Genomic DNA, 12,373 nt, shown 5'->3' on the forward strand with positions numbered 1-12,373 from the left:
GATATCTAAACATCAACTGAGGAGACTATATTCCATCCTAAGTTCAGCAAAACTTGTCAACCTGCCCTCTAACATAATGTATTCCAATGCTCTGACACATAGGGTAGCCCAAATTTTTGGATAAGATAGAACCCACAAGTGTGGAAGAGTAGGATTAGCCCACAAGGGCATGTGAGGGGAGACAGACAGGGTGTACGGTACTGTGCCCTCGCCTGATTCCAAACTATGATAGTAATTCTCATAAGGCAAGTGAATGAAGAGTGAGCATGGGGACCCCAGAAAACTAAATTGCTAAGTGGGGCATAAGACCCCACAAGTGCTGCCACCAGAGTGACCTCTGGGTTGTCCCTTGGCAAAGGAAATCATTACTTTACAGTGATTAAGACTGCCGCCCAATAGTATAAGTGAAATTCTGGAACGGAGAGACCTCCTTGGGTAAGGAGGAATTGTAGGGTCTTTTTAATGAGACGAGGAGTCTTTCTTGCCCATACCAAGGAAAAAGCAGTGCATTCTAATTTGGCAAAAAAAGGATTTAGGTATAATCATTGGTGTGTTCTGGAATTTTGGTAAAAAGATCATTTTTAATAGGTTGATTCTGCCTACCAGAGAAAAGGGGAGTGTTTTCCATGCTGTACATCTCTGTGAGAAGGATCATAAGTGAGCTGACAGAGTAAGATCAACAAAGGACTGGAAGTTTCTGCCGATTTTTATCCCCAAATACTTAAACTCATTAACCTACTAAAGGAGGGTATTAGTGTCAGGCCTAGATTGCAGTTGACCAAGAGGGAAGAGGATGGATTTGTTCCAGTTGATCCTAATCCCAAAGTATGTACTGAACTCATTAACTAAATGAAGTGCTGCTTGCAGGGAGAAGAAGCGATCATCTAAGAATAGCAGGGTGTCATCGGCGTACAGAGCTAATTTATTTACAATCAGATCTCCTCTGATACCCTGAACAATTAAGTGACATTTCGTAGCATTTTTCGATGGCATTATAAAGCCAGATATATTTCCCCTTCAGACACAACAATACATGAAACCCATTGGCTACGTAGGGGAACACTTCCTAAAGTGTAACTTTTAGTGGTAAAAATCTCCAGCTGAGTATAAAGTACTTTGCATAGATTTTAGAAAACCTAAAGCGTAACGCCACTTTTTTTGGGGGAAAAAAACATTCCCCTTTTGGGTAATCTATTTATATTACATAAATTTTAACAAACTTTGTTGCAGATTCCTACCTTTTGTTATTCTGAAGAAATCCATGTTTGTTCCTTCTGTTCTCCTGTGCTGAGTGGGTCTAATGGGAGTGGTTTCATAATTATCTGTCAGCTGTGGCAGTTGCAGGGCTCTAATGAGAAAAGATGCTGGGTCTGCATCCCTTTAGAGGTGTTCCTATTGGAAGTATCTCACCAAAAGTGGCATTTTTGTTGCAGGGGATGCCAGAAATCTGACTTGTATCTTAGTGCAGACTTCTGGGAAAATTGGTGAGCCAATCACACAAGCAGGAAATTATGTTTCAGGGGTGTGGTCAGTACACATTCTGTGTACAGAACAGCTCCAGGTAGCCATATTGCATTGCATTTGCAGAAAAATATAACAGCTGTAGATTGATAAGGAAAGGTCATTTTTAATAACATTCAATTACAATATGATTTGTGTCACAATTGTATACGCTATATTATTTTTTCTTTATTTGCTTTTTTTTCCCCCCATGAAAGTGGAGTTACCCTTTAATGGAAAAATTGGATCTGCTGCTGTTCTGTTGAAACATGCACATGAATCCAGTCACTTCTTATGAAGTAGTGAGGGGTAGAGTCTGCTTGATGTGACCAGCCTAAGTGTTCTAACAAGAGACAAACTGCTGTAAAAAGGTGGCGAGTCAATCTTACTTGCAGGATATCACCTTTGTGAATGTGTTCTGTAACATGCTTCCAAAAATGTAATTTCTTTTCATAGTTACAAGGAATCCACATTTACTATGTTTGCCGGTTTTGGAAAACTATCCATTTGAAAATTGAAACATAAAGGTGACTTTGCACAGTGGTGTAGCGGTTAGCACTTTCACCTAGCAGCAAAAGGGTCGCTGGTTTGAATGCCAACCATGACACTACCTGCCTGGAGCTTGCATGTTCTCCCTGTGCTTATGTGGGTTTCCCCTGAGTACTCTGGTTACCTCCCACACTCCAAAGACATGGTGGTAGGTTTATTGGCTCCCGTCTAAATTGGCCCTAGTATGTGTATGTATGAATGTTGAAGTTAGGGACCTTAACCGGTTCCCGACCGCCCACCGCATATATACTGCGGCAGACTGGCCCTCCTGCGCCAACCCGTGTAGGGCTACGTCAATCGCGTGCGGGCAGCTAGGGGGCGAGCGCGCACCGCCGGCAGCGCGCTCCCGCCCCCACTTGGCAGCGGGGACTCCGATGCACGGGTCAGGCAGCTCCGATTGCCGCCTGCCACCCACGATCGCTCCCCGCTGAGAGAGAAGAATGGTCAGCTATTGTAAACACAGCTGACCGTTCTTCTCTCTGGAATGATCACAGAGCGCCTGTGATCCTTCTATATAGGATCACAAGTCTCTATGGTCATTCCATAAGCCCCGCCCCCATACAGTTAGAATCACTCCCCTAGGCTCACATTTAACCCTTTGATCAGCCACAGTGTTAACCCCTTCCCTGCCAGTGTCATTATTACAGTAACAGTGCATATTTTTAGCACTGATTACTATATTAATGTCACTGGTCCCCCCCCAAAAGTGTCAAAAATGTCAGTTAGGGGTCCGATCTGTCCGCCGCAATGTCTCAGTCCTGCAAAAAATCGCAGATCACCGCTATTACTAGTAAAAAAAAATAAAAAAACAATAAAAATTACATAAATCTTTCCCGGAGTGAGTAGATGCGATAACTTTTGCGCAAGCTAATAAAAATACGATTATTGCGATTTTTTTTTTTACCAAAAACATGTAGCAGAAAACAAATTGGCCTAAAATGTAATATAGCAACGTTATATAGCAGAATGTGAAAAATATTTTTTGTTTTCAGAATTGTCACTCTTTTTTTGTTTATAGCGCAAAAAATAAAAATCGCAGAGGTGATCAAATACCACCAAAAGAAAGCTTTATTTGTGGGGAAAAAATCTTCCAGTCCAGGTGTGATTAAATTTTAAGCTCCTAAAGGGCAGGGACTGATGTGAATGTACAAAGTATATGTAAAGTGCTGCGTAAATTTACAGTGCTATATAAGTACCTGAAATAAATAAATAACACTAAATTTAAAATCACAAGCGTAGCAACTGCTGTATATCCATTACTTTTTAACGAAAGTGGGGTTTTCCTTTAAACTAGAATCAGTTCTTTCAAATTTATACAGATGAATTAGTCAACAGCTAATATTTCCACCCCCAACAAAAAATGTGTTTCATGTCATACATATTATTTTCAATGAAAGCAAAATCCATATAACAGAATTATATTATAAACTGTGAAGTAGAGTCACAACAAGCTTCTGGCTGTGAATGAACTTATTGTACTTTTATAATAAGAAAAAATAGTTACTTAAATTGGGTCACAAGCTTGAAGATTGTGAGATGAATCCATCTGTGTGATTTTTCTGTGGAACCAAAATAGTTATGTCAAACTGTCCATATCACCAAGTTTTAGGAAAAACAAAGCTATGTCTGTCCTTCAGTTGTTTAACTCTATGGAGAATGCCAAATGAAATGCTCCAAATTGTCAGAGATGTATAGTAACTAAGTAGAACTACTTCACTACTGTACTTAAGTACCGAAAGGCGGTATCTGTACTTTCCTAGAGTAGAATTTTTTTCTCCTACTTCCACTATTACTTCACTACATTTTTTCAATGATTTCAATACTTCTACTCCAATATTTTTTTTTTGTGCTGCATAGTTACTCGTTACTATTATAAAAATTACCACTGCCAGAACAGTAGATGGCAGGTTTCATGAAGCTCAAAACATGTGTATTATCAGCGCATACGAAAATAAATGCTACTGTATGTATAAATAAAAGCTGCATTTGAAATAATAAAAAACAATATGATGTTCAAACTTTTGACTTCTTTCTTTAATAACTACATAACACAGTACTTGTACTTTCAGTACTTGAGTAGCAATTTTTTTTCAAAACTACTGGTACTTTTACTTTCAGTACTTGAGTAGCAAAATTTTTTAAAAAACTACTTGCAATACTTAAGTACAAAAAATGTTGAATACCTTAGTACTTCTACTCAAGTCACTTTTTGATAGAGCACTTCCACTTCTACTCAAGTCACTTTTTGATCGAGCACTTGTACTTTTACTCAAGTATGGGTTTCGAGTACTTTATACAACTCTGCAAATTGTTTAGATGTACTTTAGCTATATATCTGATGCAAGATACAGTAGCTTCTGCATGTTATTTGGAAATTCATTTTTGAACACACATCGGTGTTTATGATATGTTTAATATAATGTGAACACATCTGTTATTTAAAAGTGATTTTAAGTGAAACTGTAAATCCCCTATCTGATTTAGACCATTTTTGGTAACAGAAAATGATCCCTACATCACAAAGACCACCTGTACAAACCAAATAAAGGTTCTAATAGAGCATTTTATGGTCCTGCCCAATGCCTTACTTTACATACATTACAAATGGTACAATCAGGAGCTGGGGTATCAAATGTGGGTACAATCTTGGGGCATCAAACCTTTGTCTAATTATGTCATGTAGGTATGCCTTACCCACATTTCAAAAACAATGTAATAGAGCTTTAAGTTTCTCTTCCTAATTTCATAGCTTATGTAGAAAGACCAAAGTACTTTTGAACTTTTGGAAAACAGGAAAATTAGCATTAGCTTATTTAGTTGACAGTGATGAAAGCTACTTATATGGTTGCTAAGTGCATATTATGCTATCTTTTCAGCCATTACACAATTTCTCTTTGGCCAGCCAGCCATAAGCTTGCCATACACTGGTCAAATTGTGGCCTATTCATGCCAAAATTCGAGCCATGGGTGGCCGTGAAGGCAGCACTTGGCTCAACAAACTTCTGTTGGAAAATCAAATGAGCTTGGTAGAAAAATTGTTGGCCAAACAGTGACTGCATTCAATCAGATGCAAATTAGTTCTTCAGACAGCCAGAAGAGAGAGATGTCTCAATTTATACTGTTTGACGCATGAATGGCTAGCAATAGACTGTAATAAGACAATGACAGTAATTTCATTGAGTAGGCCACATAAAAATGGGGCTGACTGACTACTTTTACATGGAATAGTTCATTAGGCAGGTTGAAGAACTTACTATGAACACTATTGCTCTCCTGCTGCTAAACCAGCATCAACTCCTGCTCCATGGGAGTTGCAAATTTGAGTTCTTTGCAGAATGAGTACCCTGAGAATGGATTGTACCTTCACACAGGTGCATCCTTTCAAGGTCAGCGTATGGGCTGCTGTTAAGCTCACTGGTGCTGTCCGATGTTGCAACCACTGATAATATTTAGTGCATAAGCTTTATGGTTAAACAAACAAAATTGCATATAACCCAAAAAAATAAATGGAGCTTTGGGTCCATTTCAAATATTCAACTATTTTGGATAGTGCAGGAAAGGGTTAGAGTCTCTGTCTTTTTTTTTTTTTTTTTTTTTGCTGCCTGTATCCTTTGTCCTTGTTTCTTGTCTAATTGACCGGGACAGGATGTCGTGGAATAGCTTCCCAAAAGGGACACAGGTGGCAATAAAACAAACTTTTTCAATGCTACAGGGAGGAATTTGAATCTCAAATAAGTTTTTATTTCCTGTCTGTCTCACCTGAGAACAGATTTCCGCTCACATGCTGTGCTGGTAATGGGTATCAGATAGAACAGGAGGTGAGGGGAAAATATCCTCATGTGGTACATTACTTAAACTTAACAGAGGTTTTAACTGTTCCTCAATCTATCTAAAACCCCCAAAAAAAAGAAAAAAAAAAAAGGATAGGCTACAAATCACCTTATCTCTATGTTATGGAGAAGATGAGCGTGGGAGGATTTCTGTTGTCCTGTCTAGAGTTACAATATAGCTGGGAACTTTCCAGATCTGGCTAAATAGTTTCCCTATCAGGCGTCCAGGGTTTCCCCCAGATTTGTTCGGCCTTTTGACACAAGAATATGCTATAGCCAGCATTGAAAATTAATGTTTTCCTTCATGCAGAGCAGGTTGTAGACCATAGGCATGCGCAGGGGGAGTGCTGGGTGTGCCTGGGCACTCCCTAATCACCCCGTGTGGCACAGATTTCCCCTGCTATTTCACCCAAGCCCCCCAACAGAGCTCCTAAAAAAAAATAGTAAAAAAAAAATATGAAAAATATAAAACTAAGGACACAGTCGACTGCTCTACCAGCAAGTCCACTGCTCTACTAACACCACCCACAGCCCTACTAATACCGTGCATGTTTTAATACATTTGGGGTGTAAACCCTAATGCAGTAGGCTGCGTACGCCTATGATACAGACCTACTGTGATATTGGAACCTGCAAGGGAGTGAAATCGAATTCTTATCTATCAGGATACGACCAGAGAAAAGAAGAAGTGGAAGTGAGTGCTTATCTGGCAAGAGGTCCAAAAGTAAGTTAGAAATGGTGAAGAGGGGATCTCTACTGCATATAGCCTCCTGCAGTCTGCCCCCCCAGCCCTCTACAGTGCAGTTTCCCTCCGGAAGTCCCCTACTGGAGAGCCCCCAGCCAACACCTGCCACAGTGTCTTTTAGCCCTCAAGCTCTTGCAACCCAACAACCCACAACACCCCAGCACTTAACAGTGCAAAAAAAAAGTATAAAATTGTAGCGCTTAAAACTATTACTAAAAAGTCCATGTAATTAAAAGGAACAGTCCTTAAGATCAATCCAAGTGATGGATAACCACGTGTAGATGGAAACTATAGTGTACAGCCCATTTTCCCTTCAAAGGCCACGTGACATAGACCACCACCAAGAGAGGTATCTTAAATACCCTTACCAGATCTCACCATGTATTGAGCAGTACACTGATATAGACCTCAAAGACATAGGATCGATCCCAGCAGATGTCCAAGGCACACTAGATCACAAACACTGATATCCTCTCGCACTTGATCTTCATAGGCCAGGTTGTCCTGCTGCTATTAAACAGGATTGACAATGTTGCGATTGCAGTGAGGTTGGCAGTGTGGGTTCCACCAATTGCTTCCACCAATGCTTTTTTTTAAAATTAGCCAGTTGGAGACCAGGAGTTGCAGTGTTGAGGAACACAGGCAGAGAGCACAGTCCAGGAGTATATGCTGTATCTCCAGCGCCTGGAGCAGAGATCAGAGGAACAATTCTATGAGCATTGGTGGAACCCACACTGCCAACCTCACTGCTATCGCAACATTGTCAATCCTGTTTAATAGCAGCAGGACAACCTGGCCTATGAAGATCAAGTGCGAGAGGATATCAGTGTTTGTGATCTAGTGTGCCTTGGACATCTGCTGGGATCGATCCTATGTCTTTGAGGTCTGTATCAGTGTACTGCTCAATACATGGTGAGATCTGGTAAGGGTATTTAAGATACCTCTCTTGGTGGTGGTCTATGTCACGTGGCCTTTGAAGGGAAAATGGACTGTACACTATAGTTTCTATCTACACGTGGTTATCCATCACTTGGATTGATCTTAAGGACTGTTCCTTTTAATTACATGGACTTTTTAGTAATAGTTTTAAGCGCTACAATTTTACACTTTTTATTCTTTATGATTTTTTTGGTACGGTGCGGCGGCGCTTTTCCACTGCATGGAACCGAACGGTATGGCTCTCTAAAACAGTACCACCTCGATTGTGGTTCCAAGAGGTACCATACCGGTACCATATCCCACAATCCTTTGCATGCAGTCGCTACTAGCTACTGATTGGTCAGGTTGGTTGTTATCCCACCCACTTAACTTTAGTATTACTTTAGTGGAAAAGCAAACCATACCAAACCTTACCGAACCGTTCCAACACCGTACCATGCGGTACCAGCAGTGGAAAAGCAAACCGGGCCAAGCAGGGCCGAGTAGAGCCGAGGCGGTACTTGCAGTGGAAAAGTGCCATAAGTGAAAATACAAAAAAAAAAATTAAAAACAAAAACTAATGTAGCCACCACATTCAGGGACTGGTAAGCTGCGTTTTTTTATTGGTGGGTTAAGATACGCTTGAAGAGAAGAAACATAGTAGAGAGCTGTATCTATCAATAGCCATGTTTTCGTCAATAGGTGCTCTATTGGCTACACTATGTTCTTCAGGCAATCTTGAATCCTTAATAGTAATTTTAGGGGAGACAGAAACAACAGGCGCAAAGACCATCATAGTGTAGTAAAAAAAAAATGCTTAATTAAAACATTGTAAGTTGCACTCACAAGAGCAAATAGGAGACAGGCAGAAGTGACAAGATTCTCAGCACCTGGGCTCAGCATCAGACCATGAGGGAAGCCGGCAGATGACAGCCAAGGAGATGGTATAGGGGGCTGGGGGTCACTGTATAGAAGACAGGACTCATTCATCCAATCGCAAGGTGGCAATGATCACAGGGAATGTCCATCTCCTGGTGCCGACATCACTCAAGGAGCATCCACATGCTTCCAGGTGTTTCTGCCTCTTCATCAGCATCTTGGCAGACACTGAGCCCTGTTGCTGCAAATCTTGTCACTTCCGCCTGTCTCCTACTTGCTCTTGTGAGTACAACTCACTGTTTTAAACTAAATCTCAATGTTTTAATAAAGTGTTTGTTTATTAATTCTACACTATGGTGGCCTTTGCGCCTGTTGTTTCTCTCCCCCCTTGTGTACATCTTAGATGAAATATGCTCTCCTGATTTGAGGGTTGCAGCACCCACCTGTCAGTGTAGCATTTATTTGTATAGGTTGTCTACCCCCTCAACAGATTCCGTTGGTGTAATAACTATATATTAATTTATGATATCACATTTCCTTTTCGACATTATTAAGCGGTATACTGCTACTTTGACATCACACAATAAGCATTTGGTTTTACCATTTTATTTTTGCCTAACCATTCAGGGGCTGCTTTGTGGAGTACTTTGGTCCCAGTGGATTTCTACTGGGTCATTTTTTGTGTCATATGCCATAATGATTTAACACTGGAATTTCTAGGCAAGGTCAAACTTAGAGTTATAAATTGAGTGCACATTGCTACCACATGCTTTTAAATGTATAGAACTTCCTAATTCCCCCTTATCTGCATTCCATATGTTGTGTACTATACTGTTTATTTACTTCCTCTCTATTTTATTGTTTTCTAGGAGATTGTACACTTCAGGGAAGGGACTTCCTCTTGCTATGTGCCCATGGTCCTTATTGCACGAGAATTCCTTGTACGTGTGCCCAATAACTACCCTTTTCTGCGTGACAGAAGACACCCAAGTTTTTAAATTATTTGTTACCCAAGTTGAGGGAGCCCACATTAGCTTCAGTACCGCAACTGTTAAAAGTTATTGCAGGCCCATGGACCTTTAAAACTGGCAGATGAACAACTGATTGTGACAAGCCCACAATCATTAGCTTAGGTTTTAGTTTTAGCACTGCAAACTCCGATTTTACCTTAACACATGCAGCTGAAGGCTTAAAGACTAAGTTCAGCTTTTTTTCCTTTCTAAAATCCTGCTCCCCTATGTACCAATATACAATTGGTTGCAGAAAAATACAGATTTTATTTGATTTTGAGAACAAGGCCTTACCTTAGCTCTTGCTATATTTTTTTAGAAACCTTCAGAGACTCCCTGGTATACAGACAGAGACAGATGAACCAGTAAGACACAGGAAGGAGTATACTAGCTGACTTCATTAGCACACTTTCACCCATCAACTAAAGCCCCGTACACACGCGTCGAAAATTGGCAGGGAATTTTTGTCCAACGACCGATCTGCCAATTTTTGGCTTGTTAGTATGATGCTTCCGACAACCGACTCCGACTTTTCGGCCGAAAAAAATCTGGTGTCCAGGCTATAAAATTTTTGTCTGCCGTCAAAACACGGCCGATTTTCGTGCAGTCAGTACAGATTTCGACAGGGAAAAATCTAATGAGCAAGTCTGGGCATGATCAGTGAAGAAAGAACACAAAGAAAGCAAACCAACACATGACATCACTTCTGAAGTAGAATTTTGTCGGGCGAGAAAATTCGTGTGCAGTCTAGGCACATTCCAACCAACAAAACACCAGTCTGGACAAAAGACGGACGATCGGTCGGCTGATAATCGTTGCGTGTGTACGGGGCTTAAGTTTTCACAGCATCCACAGTATTTCTCCACACCTGCATTTGCCTGGCTTCCCCAGGGTCCCTTTAGAGGGGCTCAGGCTGCATGCTAAACTCCCTGGGGCCTGATGTAGTGCAAGGGCCTGCCTGGTTGGATACAGAGTGATTGGATAGATGGTGTGTCCTATTATATAGTTTATTAGCGCAATTACCTAGTTGCGCTTTCAGTGTCATTAATTGCTAACAGCACACCCAACACAGAAGCGAACACACATTTTGCCACATCACAAAACAAACAGGTGAAAAAAGGCAGTAAAAACATGCAACTTGCACCACGCCAAAATGTCCCATAAGCTACTTTGCCATGTGTAGTGCAGCCCATTGCAGTCAACGGGCTGCCCTGTGTGTGTGTCACTGGAAAAACAAGCCAAAAAACATTCGCTCCCATTATTCTAGGTGTGAATGGGGCCTGTAAGTGAAAGTGGTACGTTTACACAAGAACGATGAGGCTCCATTCACATCTGTGTGTTTCCAAATGCATGGAAAACTACACAGAAAATGTGAGCTTTGCCATGGGTTTCAGAAACGCTGCAAATGTGCATCATGCTTGTGTTGTCAATACATGTTAAAAGCACACCAAGTGCAGCAAACACACCAAAAACTGCAGTATCACATGCTCCAAAAACTCGTCTGTTTATTATGAAAAGGGACATTTTGCCTGAAAAGGTGCCTTTAAAGGAAAAATTACTTCAATTTGCACCTTATGGTTTTCAGCTGTACAAGAGATGCATTGACCATATAGTTTCATGGTGTCATTTGTTGCTCTGTACACATAACCAATATTAGTACATTTTCACATTCCAGGGTCAGAAGTTTCTGTTTTTGTTCAAACATTACACATGGCATTGCACAGGGTAATGCATGACCTTCTTCTGAAATCTAAGAACTGACACTTCCTGTGAAGAAATTGTATATCCCACCATCCCTGGGTCTCTCAGTCTAGTGTTCCTCAGGTGAGAGATAAACAGTAATTACAGAATCCCACAAAAGTGAGTACACCCCTCACATTTTTGTAAATATTTTATTATATCTTTTCATGTGACAACACTGAAGAAATTACACTTTGCTACAATGTAAAGTAGTGAGTGTTCAGCTTGTATAACAGTGTAAATTTGCTGTCCCCCTCAAAATGACGAAATGACTCAATACACAGCCATTAACCACTTAAGCCCCGGAGGATTTAGCTGCCCAAAGATCAGGCCCTATTTTGCAATTCGGCACTGTGTGACTTTAACGGACAATTACACGGTCATGCAACAATGTACCCAAATGAAATTGACGTCATTTTTTTCCCACAAACAGAGCTTTCTTTTGGTGGTATTTGATCACCTGTGCGATTTTTATCTTATGCACTATAAACAAAAAAAGAGCGACAATTTTGAAAAAAAATAACAATATTTTTCACATTTTTTATATGAAATTCTCAAAAAAAAAATGTAAAAATCCAAATTTTTAAACATTTTAGGCCAATTTTTTTCTGCTACATATTTTTGGTAAAAAAAAATTGCAATGAGAGTATTTTGATTGGTTTGCGCAAAAGTTATTGCGTTTACTAACTACGGGAAAGATTTATGTAATTTTTATTGATTTTTTTTAACTAGTAATGGTGGCGATCTGCGATTTTTTTTTTTTTGCAGGACTGTGACTTTGTGGCGGACAGATCGGACCCCTGACTGACATTTTTGACACTTTTGGGGGTACCAATGACATTACTACAGTAATCAGTGCTATAAATATGCACTGTTACTGTAAAAATAACACTGGCAGGGAAGGGGTTAACTTTACTGCTGATCAAGGGGTTAAGTAGGTCCCTAGGGGCGTGATTCTAAATGTGGGGGCGTGGCTTGTGATGTAATCACAGAGACATACGATCCTACATAGCAGGATCGCATAGCCTCTGTGATTACTTTAGTGAGAATAACAGACGGCTGTGTTTACATCAGCCATCTGTCTTTCTCCCTCTCCTGCGGGAGATCGCGAGTGGCCGGCGGCCATCAGAGCCGCCGATCACACGCACCAACTCCCCAGGGAACAAGCGGGGTGGGAGCGCGCCCCCTACAGGCTCGTGGCC

Source organism: Pelophylax lessonae (genome assembly GCF_965119305.1).
Source record: "Pelophylax lessonae genome assembly, chromosome: 12".
In the NCBI taxonomy this organism is placed as follows: domain Eukaryota; kingdom Metazoa; phylum Chordata; class Amphibia; order Anura; family Ranidae; genus Pelophylax; species Pelophylax lessonae.